Source organism: Quercus lobata, chromosome 2, assembly GCF_001633185.2.
Source record: "Quercus lobata isolate SW786 chromosome 2, ValleyOak3.0 Primary Assembly, whole genome shotgun sequence".
NCBI classification, from domain to species: Eukaryota; Viridiplantae; Streptophyta; class Magnoliopsida; order Fagales; family Fagaceae; genus Quercus; species Quercus lobata.
In genome coordinates this window covers 76,453,821-76,468,565 of record NC_044905.1, presented here as the reverse complement: position 1 = coordinate 76,468,565, position 14,745 = coordinate 76,453,821, and positions in this window count along the sequence as shown.

The window sequence follows — 14,745 nt, the reverse complement described above, 5'->3', positions numbered from 1 at the left end:
TATTGGACTTTTTTCCTCATGGGCTTTTGGATATGGATTCACAAAAATGGGCATCAACAAACGTCAATTGAGTCCACAATTCACACTCATTTAATTCTACAAGTATGAAATTTGTTACGAAAAAATTTGTGCCGTTAATATTATTGTTGCATATATGTAGCTTTCATCGTTAAGCCTCACTAGGGCTATAAATGAACCAAGTTAATCATGAATAATTAGGGTCGGCTTGATAAAAAGCTCATTCATGTTTGTATATTTATAAATAATCCAAGCTTGAGCCTTAGTTTTAGGCTCATTTATAAACAAGTTGAGCCCAAGCAAAAAAATTTGTTCATGAACAAGCTTATGAGCTATAAAATTTGATACAAAAAAATTCAAGCATAGACTCATTTATAAGTTTATATGTGTTAGCTAAATGTACTCATTACAATTATCTTAATTAATAATGACATGGCTAACATAGAACCACCACCTATTACCTTAATTTTTTTTTCCTTCCCTCTAAATTGACCAAGAACCACTTTAGACTTAAGTTATATTTGAAAATTAATTAATTAATTAATTAAGTGGGTCACATATGATGCTTTCCTCTCAATCATCTAATATAAAGTTATGAAACATGTTAGTATTTTCTCATTCATAATAGTTACAAACAAGTATTTGTCTAGTTCTTCAACATCTAACGTGAATGTAAACAAGGAAGGATAAATGAATTTAATTATATAAATTTTTAATTTGAATAATGGCTAATCATAAGTAGGACTAGACACATGCATGATAAAATGAGTATACTATTTTTTTTTTTTTTTTTTTTTTTTTTTTAGAGATTTAAGCATTTGGTGATAATGTAATTTTCTTAGATCTCAAACTCAAAAGCTTGACCTAAGCTCAAGTTTGAACTTGATATTAAGTTTGAGTTTGGCTTCACTAATATATCAAGCCAAGCTCAAGCTTTTTGGCTTTTCCATGAACTCAAGCTCAAACATTATTTTTAGGCTTGTTATGAGGTTGAGGCAAACTTGAGCTTTTGACTTTTCTTGACGAGCCAAACTTGAACATATATTACTCTACAAAACTCGATTTGTTTACAGCCCTAAGCCTTACATAAGTAAGAAAAAATAAAATATGCAAGTAAATCATATATTGTCCTACTCTTCCCAATCAAAACTTTATCCCCTTTGGCTAAATTCCCCGACCACCGGAAGTGCTGGGGTTAGGCCACTCACGGTTAATTACAAATAATTATTTGTAGGAAACTAGTATGCATCATGGCAAAGCCAGGATTTAATTTTAGGAAGGACAAATTTATAACTAATATATAATAAATATATCGTTATACGCCCGTGGGCCGTGGGCATACATAGATTTGTACTGATCATCATAGACGAGCACAAAGCATACACATGATACATATAATACTTAAAATCAATATGAACAATAAAATGCTCCTTGTGTGAATATTAAATGTTATTTTAATGTTAGAGAATCCATAAATGATAGCATATCTATTATATGTATTTTTTTACTATGTTTAGCTATATTATAATTTTTTTCATTGACAAAATTTTATTTATTATTCTCATATAATTAGATAAACCTCAAATACAATTTAAATTAGTTTTTCCAAACTCATAAAATGATTAAACTATAACAATTTTAAACCAATCATTTGCGTGTCTAAAATTTTAGAGTTTAACTTGGAAAAAAAATATTATACAATTATTTCCAAATTTTATTACTTATACACATTTTATGACAAATATTAAGTTGCTACATAAGAAATTTAAACTAATAACATTTTTTGAGAGGTAAAAATATTTTTTTTTATTGTGTAGAATGAAAAATCAGTGAATTCTACACGTGTATATATTATTAGAGCACTAGCATTGGGGGTGTAAAAACCCCCTGTTGCTATTTTACCACCTAAACCCTTAAATTCCTTCCACGTCCAAGTATGCAAACCTAAAAATTTTTACATCTCTTGTCTCTATTCCTCTCACTTCAGAGTTCAGACTCCTCTACCTCCCTTTTCTTTTTCTTTTTTCTCATCTCTTTCTCTCACACTCTTTACTCTCTTCCTCTCATGGTGAAGTCTCCCACTTCTCAAGATCGACTTTGGGTGTAAAGAAAAAGGCTTCAGATTTGCTTTGGGTGGCTTCAAATCGGCATGGGGTCGTTAGGCTATAGGTGGCCGTGGGTAGGCATGGGTTCACTCTAGCATGTGTGGCCATTGGTGGGTGGTTTTCTTTGCCATGGGGTCGTGGGCCACCGTGGGTTGTTTTTCTCGCCGTGGGTGGGTGGTTTTGCTCACCGTGGGTTTGTGGGCCGCCGTGGGTCATGTGTTTAGATTTGGGTTTGCGGATATTTTTGGTGATGAATTAGTGTTTAGATTTGAGTATTTTGGCGCCTGGGTTTTTGTTGGAGTGTTTCTTGATGGTGCTACTATAGGTGGCTGTTTTGGTGGTACTGTTGTGGGTTGACGTTGTTGCTGGTGGTTGTAGGTGATGGGTATTTGGATGTGATTTGTTCTGTGGGTTTGGATTTTGGATTTCAGTTTAGTGTTACAATGGTGGGTTTGGGGGTTTGGTTTGGTGTTTTAATGGAGTTTCAGAGGTGGTGGTGGTGGTGTTTGGTGTTTCTAGGTGGTTAAGTTTGGTGTTCGATAGTGCTGGTGTGTTTTTAGGTGTTTGGTGTTTCAGAAGAGATAATAATTTTTAATATTATTTGTTGGTATATTTTATATTATTTTAATGAGTTGTTTGTAAAAATAAAAACTGGAATGTTGGAAGAGTGTAAAATGAGATTGTAAAATAAATAAAGTAGGTTTTTAGGGTCTAAAATAGAACTTTTTTGGCATCCTGGATGCTAATGCTCTTAGGGCATTGTTGTGAAATTTTAAAATACTCACAAGTGTACGAACCGTACCGAAGTATAGTTGGACAAGAACGAGGTCGAACCCACAGGGACTTGTATGAACATGGGAAAATTAATTAAACCTTAACCAAATTAATCCTAATCTAGTTTAATAAAAATTGGTTGTTTGCAATTAAATAAACTAAGCAAATAATAAAATTAAGCAAATAGTTAAACTAAGCAAAAGATATAAAGCAATAAAAAGATGTAAACAATCAAGGGAAAGGAATTAAGGTTTTGGAATCCTCCTTGTAAGTCATATCAGTATATATTTATGATCATTAATTTTTCCCAACTCACTACATGATAATCTAGAAATCAATCTTGCTATCATGGAAAATACCATCATTAAAGCTTATGTTTAAAAATCTAAAGCATATTCTTCTTCACTTCTTAAGTATAAAACCAAATCATCAATTGTATCCGTAGCCAAAAAAATCACAAGATATATCCAATTCTAAAAATCAAATCATAAATTGTATCTATTGACAGACAAATCACAAGAGATATCTAATTTTATAATCAAGAATTAATAAACCAAGCATTCAATTAATTAAGACAAATCTTAAATCATGAGAAAAACATAATTGAACTCATATCTAGAATCCCATCTTAGTCAATTAATATGAAGCAAGAACAATTTAAATCATTAAAGAACAATTATTGTGGGAAAAATCAAATTACATAAATATACTGATAATCCTTAACAAAGTTTCATCCTCAACCCTAATTATAAATTTAGCTACTCATAGTAATTGAAAGAAAACATAAAAATAAAATACTAAACATTAAACTAGACAAATAAAATAAAACTAATTGTCCTGGAAGAAAACCAAAGAAGTAGCCGCACTCTCTATGTACAACCCCCAGCCCTAGCACTAGCCTCACTTTGCATATAAAGCCCTTGTTACCTACAACACAAAGATATTATATAATCAGTCACAAAATAACATAAAAGTAAGGCTAAATATGTAGATATGTGAGTACTTTATTGTATATATTTCATGCACATCAGGCATTTCTCTCTAAATTAGATTTTCTATTATAGAGAAAAATATGGCTAAAAAGACAAGAAAACCATGCTACAGTTAGTAAGGCATTTTGTAAATAATTTTATAGAGCTGCAACAAACTTGTGTTGGGGGGGGGGGGGGAATTTTGATGTTCCCAAATAGAATAGGGGTAGCCAAGCCGAAACTCGATGATGGGCTCTTGAAATAAAGCCCAAAGGCTATCGGTGTGGTGTAAGTTCGTCCAAGCAAGAGATAGAGGCTGCACCCTAACAAGAAGACAACAATAAAACATAATAAACACGTTAGTGTTGTTAGTTTGTTATATTATCAGTCTTTTTACAGTGTCATAGTTCAAATCAGTCCTCTAGCGGTACGGTATTATCTCCAGCGGTAGGGGTGAAATTATACTTAGAGTCCAGCAGTCAATGATTAAATAAATTTAGGAAAGTGTTCACTCCTAGGGGTCCTTATGTGTCTTGGTCAGGGGAATTTATAACACTTTCAGCCATCATTACATCAATGTGAGGGAAAAATTCAATTGTTACAAATACATTATATCCTTCATCATAATAATAATAAACAATGATTAAAGGCTCCATAGTTACAAATAAAAGAGGAAAAATATGATGGAATGAAGAGGGAGAGAAAGATCCCTAGCTCAGTGCAGCAAGTATTAGACTAAGATTTTGGTGAATGTGTGTTCATAAGGTATGAATGAGACAATATGGGCTGTTTTGAGTGAGTGGGATGAGGTTAACTCTGAGGTTAAGGCTTTTTGTGAGTAGTAGTTTGTTTGTGACTAGTTGAGAGACATTTATGGGCTGTGATTGTGTGAAAGGGGAAAAGAGTATTTGAGATTAGATGAGTGTGGGTTAAAGATGATAAGTGGTGAGCTTGAGGAAAGCTAAACCACAAGCAAAGTAGTAAACAAACCAAGAGTTTTAGAGGGAGTGGCTGTCTTGGTCAGTTATGGGACGTTTATGGAGTAGGAAGGTGTAAGCAAGGTGGTGAATGTTGGTGTTATGGTGACTATAGGTTGAGAAAGGTTGTGAGTGAGCTCAAGAAAGCTTGGGGAAGCTTAAAGAAAGCAAATAGGGATTGAATTTCTGTAGAGTGTAGTTAATGACAAAAAAATTTTAGAGAGGCTCCTCTCCCCCTATTGTGGGCTAAGGTGTGTATGTTTTTATAATGGAGCTTTAGAGAAGCATTGATTGACAAGAATCCAAAAATGCATGACTCATTAGGGGTGACGAATCAAGGTTTAACTTTCCTGTGATTTTTTATCAGAAGTAGGAAAATCCACTTTGAGGGGTTGTCTTGCTTCTTTGGGTAATGATGGGATTTTAGAACTTTTTGCATTAAATGCTAAGATTGCTGAGATTGTGTTCAGCCAATGGAATTAAGACAAGTATCAAGAACGAATCCTAATGCTGCAACTGAGATTTGGTTCCCAAGAAGTAAGATTCAACACCCTAAGCCAGGTGTCAAATTCTTAGTCACTTCAGGGGGTTCCACTAGAGATCCCTTTATACCCTTCAAACCACATGTTCCCAAATTTTCCTCTTTAGGATTCATGGGCTTGGCACATGAATCACATTTTGAATGTTTTTAACATTTATAGCATCAATTTATTGAAGTTTGGTTTCAGCTCCCCTTTCGCTGGAGGTGCAATCTTGAGGAAGATGATAGAGTCCCTTCATCCTTTTGACTTTAACTAATATGACAGCCCTTGGGCACTGTTCACGTCAGGCAGAGTGTGGTAGAAAACTGATGGGACAGCCCTTAGTCCATTCTCAAAGACTTGGTTCCCTTATATGAGTACCTAGTTGCTCTTTTTAGTTAGGAATGAACAAGGGCTGGTTGCCCACTTTCAAGCCTCTTGCTGGGGGACCTTTTTGGGTTGGAACTCTTCTCCATTTCAGCACTTTTAGTTGGGCCACATGGCCCTTTCTTTGCTTGGGCTTGTTCCCTACTTCATGAGATTCTTGAGCCTACAAAATGGGCATTAAAGACATGCTTTGCCATGGGTTTTTTACTCTTCATGGGCTTTAGTTGTTAGTAGAAATAAAATGAATCCATGAGCTTTTATGAAATATTTATGATAGATTTGGGTATTAATTTTCATGGGCTTTAAATAACAACTTGTATAGTTTCTTCATAGATAATCATAATGGACATATAGGATGAATAATTACCATGAGTTTTGGTAATAAATATTATGAATTTTGTGATGTAAGATAAATAGTGACCATTAGTTCTTATATAAATTCCATGGGTTTATATTATGGTTGAAATAAATAAATGTCATAGGTCCAAAATAAATAATCATAATTTTCTATGGGCTTTTATATTTGTAACACAAATTCATAATTCTCCATGGGCTTAATATATGTTTGTCATGGGTTTTGGAAAAATGAATAGTGTTACGTAACATAAATACTTACCATGGGTTTATAATAAGGTATGAAATAAATAAATATTATGGGTTTAAAATAAATCATAACTTCTCATGGGTTTTTATATTAGTAACACAAATTCATAATTCTCCATGGACTTGATGTATGTTTGCCATGGGTTTTAGAAAAATGAATAGTGTCACGTAACATAAATGGTTACCATGGGCTTTATAAGATAGATTTCATAGACTTGTAATATTGTAGTAATGGGTTTAAGAACTTAAAACATTGTTGATCATTGGACTTTTAAGTGAAATAATTATAATATAGTATTTTGCCAAGTATTTAATAACCTTGAGCTTTTGATAGAATAGTGCTAAGTAGTTAGTTTGGGTTTTTAATAGTGTCAACGCAAGTTAGGCTTTTGATATTGCCAATAAGAATTGGGTTTTGATATTGTCAATGAGAATTAGGATTTAAATAGTGCCAACGTAAGTTGGGTTTTTGATGTTGCCAATAAGAATTGGGCTTTGATGTTGCCAATAAGAATTGGGCTTTGATGTTGCCAATGAAAATTGAGTTTTAAATAGTGCCAACGTAAGTTGGGCTTTTGATATTGCCAATGAGAATTGGGTTTTGATGTTGCCAATGAAAATTAGTTTTTGATATTGCCAATGACAATTGGGATTTGGATAAATAAAACGTAAGTTGGGCTTTTGATGTTACCGATGAGAATTAGGCTTTGATGTTACCAATGAAAATTGGGATTTAAATAGTGCCAATGTAAGTTGGGCTTTTGATATTGCCAATAAGAATTGGGTTTTGATGTTGCCAATGACAATTGGGATTTGGATAAATAAATTGCCATGGGTTTAAATCGTGGGCTTTGATCATGAATTTGAATTCCATTGATAAAATTGTTTTGCCATGGACTTGAATCATGGGCTTCTCAAATATTGCCAAATATAAGTATTCTTGGGTTTTAAATAGAATATGATAATAAAATTGGATAAAATATGAGTTTTGGGGATTTTTGTGATAGTTTATATCATAACTCAATTTAGATAATGAGATATGAAACATTTGTGATTAACATAATAATAGAGCAAAAAGTATTTGGAAAAACCCAATAACTTATTAGTGGTGTTTGAAAATAAATAGGTGGTACCCAAATAAAATTAGGTGTAAAAAAAAAAAAAAAGTACCCTAACAACTTGTAATTATACAAGTTTACTGTAACCTCTCTCTCTCTCTCTCTCTCTCTCTCTCACACACACACACACACACACACACACACACAAAAATAGAAAATGTCAAAAACTCATCCCTCTCTTTGCACCATAGTTAGTAAAATACAGTACCCATATATTACATTAAGTATATGGATAAGTATAATACATCATCCTTTCAAGAAGTACGTTTTAAAAATTCAGCAGAAAAATACAAAAATGGAGGATAAACAGTATGTGTAGTATGTTTATATTTTAAAATTTCAACTAAAAAATACATAAACATTTGAGAGTTGTAAATATAATAATAGTTCTTCAAAGATCACACACTTTGCCACAATTTGATAACATATGCGACTGTGATTGGCAAATTATCACTTTCACATAGATCTATTACATTTTCTCCATCATTCACACTCGCACATGTCAGAGTTGTCCACCATTCACACTCGTACATGTCAAAGTTGTGACAAAAGTTATGATACAAAAGAGAAAATCTATGGACACAGTTCTTATATCATAACTTTTGCCACAACTTGATATGATTAATGGTGAAAAAAAGTGGTGAGTCTAAGTGATAAGCAGTCATTCACTCAGAGTCTACTACATCATAACAATGACAAAAGCTATGGCACAAAAGTGTTGGTGTTAAAAAAACTAGGTTTTTTTTTTTTTTTTTGATAGAAAAACTAGGTATAATTGTTATATCTATAAATTTTTTCTAGTAACAATAGATAAATGAGATTTAAAAAAAAAAAAAAAAAGCCAAAGAGAGGAGATGAAAATATATCACTTTTTTTCGAGGAAAATAAAATATATCACATTGAATGAAAGACAAATGGTTTGGTCATTAATATATCAGGAATCATGAGGTGAGACAACAACTACATAGAGTGAATCTTGTGTTCATTTTGATGTTTTAGAATTCTTAATAAATCTTTTATTTCCGTGTATGACGGCAACATGAATCAATTAAAAAAATTTCAATCCTTTAAACAACGTTTACAACTAGGCAAATATAGCGTGCATTTGGGAACCAATGAAAATTATAAATTACTTCACTATTTAGCTTATTTTTGCTACTATTCATAGGCTCACTGCACTTTTTGATACTATTAATAGGCCCTACTGTAATATTTTGTTAGGACATATGTGGAACTTGTTAGAACATATGTCATATAAAATTGGCTAATCCTTTGACAAAACGCACTTTACTTGTAATTGGGTAGATCTAGGATGTGTTTAATACTTCAAGGATCAAGAGTTCAAGTCTAATATTGAAGTCATGCAAGTCTGTTCAAGAAACAAGTGAAGAAGCGTTATTCATTAAAACTCACAGATATCTCGATAGATATATCTATCGAGATTTAATGTATAATTCTTAACAGCTCTCGATAGAAGCTATATCTATCAAGAATTACAAAATTCAAATTTCCAGATCTGTTTTTCACACATATCCAAGTTATTTGTGTAGGGTTTTTTTTTCTCACAATCCTAGACATATCTAAGGATTATTTTATGGGCCGTCTAAGGTGATGCAACTTGATGCAAAGTGATTATTCACTAAAATTGTGATCGGAGACAATTTGCCCTAGTTCATCTTTCTCTTGAAGAAGCCGCTGCATCTTTGCTCCAAGGGTTTTGTAACCAAGGAACTTCTTGATTTTCATTGTTTGGATGAACTAAAGAAATTTGCAACCAACATCTTTCTCAAGTTGGTGTGTTAGTCACGTACTGGGATTTATGTATCGATTAGTTAGTCACGTACTTGGAGCCGTGCACTGAAAGGAAGGATTGTCACTACATTACAAGTCCAATTGTGTATTGGAGTAAGGGTTCAACTGTAAGTTGGTATGAGATACTGGGATTCTGTAAAGTTGTAATTTACAACTATGTATTTGTTGGCTTTTATTCCATGTCAAATTTGATTATAATTATGTTCAATCTTATGTACCCTGAATTTCATGTAGGATTTATTTGTAAGGGTTGTGTGTGAGAGAAAGAGAGTGTGAAGACTTAAGGCAAATTGAAGATTGAAGCTGTTTTCACAAGTAGCTCGCAAGTAAGCTTCCCATGAAGTAATGCATGTGCCCTGCACATAATTGAAATGCAAAGAGTTAGGATAGGATGGAGACAGCTGGTTTTCATGAGTGTCTCGCAGGTAAGGCCTTCCTACGAGACACCCGCGAAATATTCTGTTTTACCAGATTGTCATTTCTGATACACTCTATCCTTACCCACATTATATATTCTCCCACTACCCACAAATGTTAAGGAGTACTTCTGAGAGAAAACCCTAGTCACAAACATTAAGAGTTAGAGATTGTTATACCCACAATTCTCTACACAATTACTTGTGGATTTTCCTCAACTCCTACCTCTCCATTTCCATACCATTGAGAGGTTGATAGCCCGAACACTTACCACACCCTTTCAAAGTGTCAAATGAGGTTTTGGTGCTGCTGGGAAGAATTGGAAGAAGCCAGGCTTTGGCGGATGCAATCGGGCATATTGTGGGATCCAGAGAGTTAGACAAGACACGGTTCCGAGAAGCCTTTTTGGAGTAGGATTTTGGAGGGCTTAAGTGCATTGGGTAGACTAGGTATGAAGGGTCTTTTGCTATTCGTGTATCCCAACTAATTATCTAGTGGATCGATTACCGCTTGAAGGGCAGCGAAGAGGTTTTAAGCCGAGTACTTCAGTTTCCTTTTTGATAACATATCGGCGTGTTATCTTATGTTTGCATTTTTTTTTTCTCTACTCTTTTACCTTTCATTTTACTGCTGTGTTATAATGATTATGAGTTAGAGTAGTTTGTTTATTTATTCGCTCGTATTTACTCTTTTCCACACTTTGTATAAGTTAGAGTAAAATCAATCAAGCCATAATCTTTAATTTGGGGGTCTAAACAGTTCTTGTGTTTTAACACATTTTCAAACTTTCAGATTCCTTTTACTTATAACCACTTGTTTTGATATTGGTGGATTCTCGGGAGTGGTAACCTTAAATTCATCCAATGGGGTTTTACCTCAATAGTTTTTCACATTTGTAAACAAATCACCCGTGTCAAATTTATTTTCCACTGCATTTAGTTATTTGGTGATTTGTTTATATTACCACGCATATTGCATGTAATTGAATCTAACTAATTTCACTTGGCTAAATTAATTGATTAAGTTACCAAAGGGGTCAATACATTCTTGGTGTTGGGAAAAATTCTATATAACTGTAAATAAATTTTAGCAAGTACAGCGAAAGCACAACCACACAAGAACACAAAGATTTACGTGAAAACCCTTTCTCCTTGAAGGGAAAAACTACGGAACAAATTCCGAATAATTTCACTATATTAAATAGAGATTACAACACTTAGAGATACAATTTGAGTAAAGAAAAAACTCTTTTTTTTTTTTTTTTACTCACTACTCTCTTCCTCACTGTGTATTTTCTCTTACCCTCTCTATTTTTCTCCTCTTTTGCTTACTCTCACTCACACAGTTCTTCAAGACTACATCAGTCCTCACACTCTGGGACTTCACTCTTTCTTTTCTTCACCTCTTCAAATGGCCGAATGGCCGAATGACCTCTCCTTTTATTTCTTCATCTTTTCCTTTTTTTTTTCTCCCTTTCACACTCTTCACATCAAGTCACAATAAATGCAAGCCAACTTATCTTGACTTTGCTTCAACCAATTTCTTTTCTTCAGCTCTCCCTTAACCGAATGACCCTTGCCTTTTGCTTCATTCTTTTCCTCCTTCCTTCCAATGTGTCTCACAAGTTTAACATCACATATTCATTTATGTAGTTTGACTTTTGTACATCCCTTCATAAATGTTGCTGGACTTTTGTACATAATTATAGAGGAAAAGATGATCCCAATTCTTCTCTTTCGGACTAGCTACTCTAGCAAACCCATTTCACTTTGCTGACTTCTCAGCACTTGTCCAACAAGCTCATTTAATGAGCTAAGACAAAGTGTGGACTAGAACAGAGTGCAGCGCACCCAACATTTGGCCTATCATATTTCAACTAACTTTTATATTTATCTATAATACTTTTAGTAATAAATTTTCAATTTCAGCAAAATAAACAGTATCCAATAAACAGTATCCAAACAGACCTAATGTCTTCGTAGATAACACAAATTGAACATTTTGTTCCAAAATATCGTGTATGCTTCCATACAATTGATAGGAAAACGGAAAACGCAAGTTTCTTTAAATCTTTAGTACAAACACGTATTATACTTACGTGTAATTACTAGCTAGGCTTTGCACTCTCTCTATCGTGGTGCGAAGACTCAAAAGTGTTGAATCATTGTAGATCTAGACACAGGTATTGATTTTGATTTTGATTTTTTTTTTTTCCTTTTTAATGATTGGGAGAATGAATATTAGTATATTTGGCTACACTTTTCATGTTAGGAATCAATATTTTTATTTCGATGAACTTTTAATCTTTGATAATGACCATATATCACTGAAAAGAACTTAGAAAAACCAAGTATAATATTTTGGATACTGTTGACTAATTGAATTGATGTGAGATTGATTTTAAGTTAAGTTTGGAGAATTCTAGAGAAGTTGAAAAGGAATATTTAAGGACGAATCTTTCTCTTTGGCCTCCTTTGGACTTTTGTTACAGGATGCAAAAGCTTTTACAGAGTCTTTCCTTAGTATTAAATTTTCTCATGTTCAGGGAAACTCTATAGCTCATAATTTTGAGAGACATGTACTTTATGTCGATAAATTTTCTAGTGTGGATGGAAGATGTCTCACTACATAACTTTTTTATAATTCAAGTTAATTTGGCTGTTGTTACTTAATAAAACTTACGTCTTTCTTTCAAATAATAATAATAATAATAATAATAATAATAATAATAATAATAATAAAGTAGGAATCTTTTCTTTTTTTTTTGAGAAAATATTAAGTATTTTCCTTGACTAGTACTATAAATTGTTTGGAATAAATTGTGTTGTTTATAAAAATAATTTTTTTATTCCTGCAAATTTGAGTTAATGTATTAGCTACATGTTTTTAAGAGAAGAATTAGCATTTGCGTTTGATGATTTGGGCTTGCCTCTTAGTGTTTTTAACGTTTAGGAGGCTTTCGCTCTATGAACGTGTTACATGTCCTTGTGCGCAGGTGTTCGTGATTTATTACTTGCTTTACTATTTATCCATGAATACTGCTTTACTTGAAATTAAATAATTAACTACTCGGACTGAACCTTGATTTGTTGGTTAAAATTGGTAGTAAGCCATACTAAGTTAAAAGAGTGTTTTTTCACTTCACTATCGATTGAAAAAGACCCACTATACTCTATAGTCAGAATTGTCAGGGTTCTTCCCAGCCCAATATTATTCCTCAAATTTTCTCTACACATCAATACATTTTCATTCATCCAAAAGGAAAAAGAATTAGCATAATAAAGTCAAGACTTAAGGAACTGTACCCATGTGTTTAAAAGTAATATTGTAAACAAATGAATAGGAGCTAATTTGTTTCTGAAGAAATGAATAGAAAGTAGAAACTAGGATTCTTTTTTTTTTTTTTTTTTTTTTTTTTTTGTGTGTGGAGAAGAAGCTACATCATATATACCATCCAGAAAAAGAAAGAAAGAAAAAAAAAATCTCCCATCCAACTATAAGTTTAGCAGTTTAGTTTTGAATAAGACATATGGCTGAGAATTGCCTACATCTTTTTCGTTTTGGTTTCTATTATTTAATTCTGGTGGGTGGTGTCTTCTTCTTGCTGTTGAAGATGAGACGGTTCAATCGAAATTGAATAGAAATTTAGGCATATTTGAAGTTTAATAGTTGGTTGGTGTATCAATTTTAGATTCCCTGTCATGATATTAGACCCACCTACTCACATTGATTTGTCCTAAGTAGAGTCAGTTGGTTCAGCCATATTTATATCTTTCAGATACAAGTTTGCTGAATAATTGTGCAACATATTTAAGCTTCAATTTCTATCAAGCCCTGGTGATCGCTTAGATTTCTATCAAGTTCCTCAAGTAGGTACTTTAATTTGGACTCAAACCCACATCTGACTAAAATTCTCAACTTTGGGTCCTAACCACTAGGCAGCTGGGAATTGCTCCTATAGAATATACTGTGGTTACAAATTATATATGGTAATGTTAATTATAATTATAAATCAATGACCTTGGTATGTCTTCTTGTCTTCAAGTCTAGTTGAATAATAGGAGCCGAATAACATTTTTAGTTTTATTTTTGTCCTGAATTCGTTTGATGACCCTACATGGATTCCTTGTCTACTTTTTTTTTTTTCTTCTTCTTTTTTTATGTCATTCTTTGTCTACTCTTTAATAAGAGTAGCAAGTGTATCTATTGTAGTTGGCACATTTCCCTGGTTTTTCACCTTTTGACCTCAAAAAAGTTGCAATTATATGAATCGAATAATGGGCTTTTTTTTTTCTTTTTTCTTTTTTGTATGCATAATTGTAACTCAACTTATTATTTTATAGTAGATTCCAATTAGCTCAACTGATAAAATTTCTGATGGTTGTATAAGAGATTTGGGGTCTAATCCCCACCTACACAAAAAACTGATAAGTGTTTTGATCTGATAATAAAGAGTCATCATCAGAAGCAGACGTTAAAAGTTGAAACTATCTCAAAAAAAAAAAAAATTTATTATTTCATCAACAAAAAAAAAAACTAATAATTTCTATAATTATTATTATGGTACATATAGTCAAGAAGAGTCTAAGAACTCAATTATGCTTCTTACTTCTTAGTGTTTCTATTGGAAACAAAGAGTTTAAATTCCCCTTCTTCGTTATAACTATCCAATTATCAAAAAAAAAATTATGGAAAATATAAAAACAAGTGTGTATAATAGATTTTTACATCATTTTCATTTCATTCAACTACTTCAATTCCTAAAATCTCTTAGGTTGGTAACTTCGTGTAGGCCCTATCTTCTTTTATTTATGGTTTTCATTTTTCGCCCGAGTAAAGTTAAAACACCATTTTAAGAAAAAATAATAATAAAATAAAATGAATAAAAACACGTACCCTAAAGTTGAAAACGTATTTCATATGGCAGTTGAGCCCATTGGGCAACAAGTTTTTGGGCCGAAGTAGATTGGACTTTCCAGTTTTTGTTTATTGGCTGCTAATTTATTTATTTATTTGGATAATCCACAGAAGTAACATTTTCA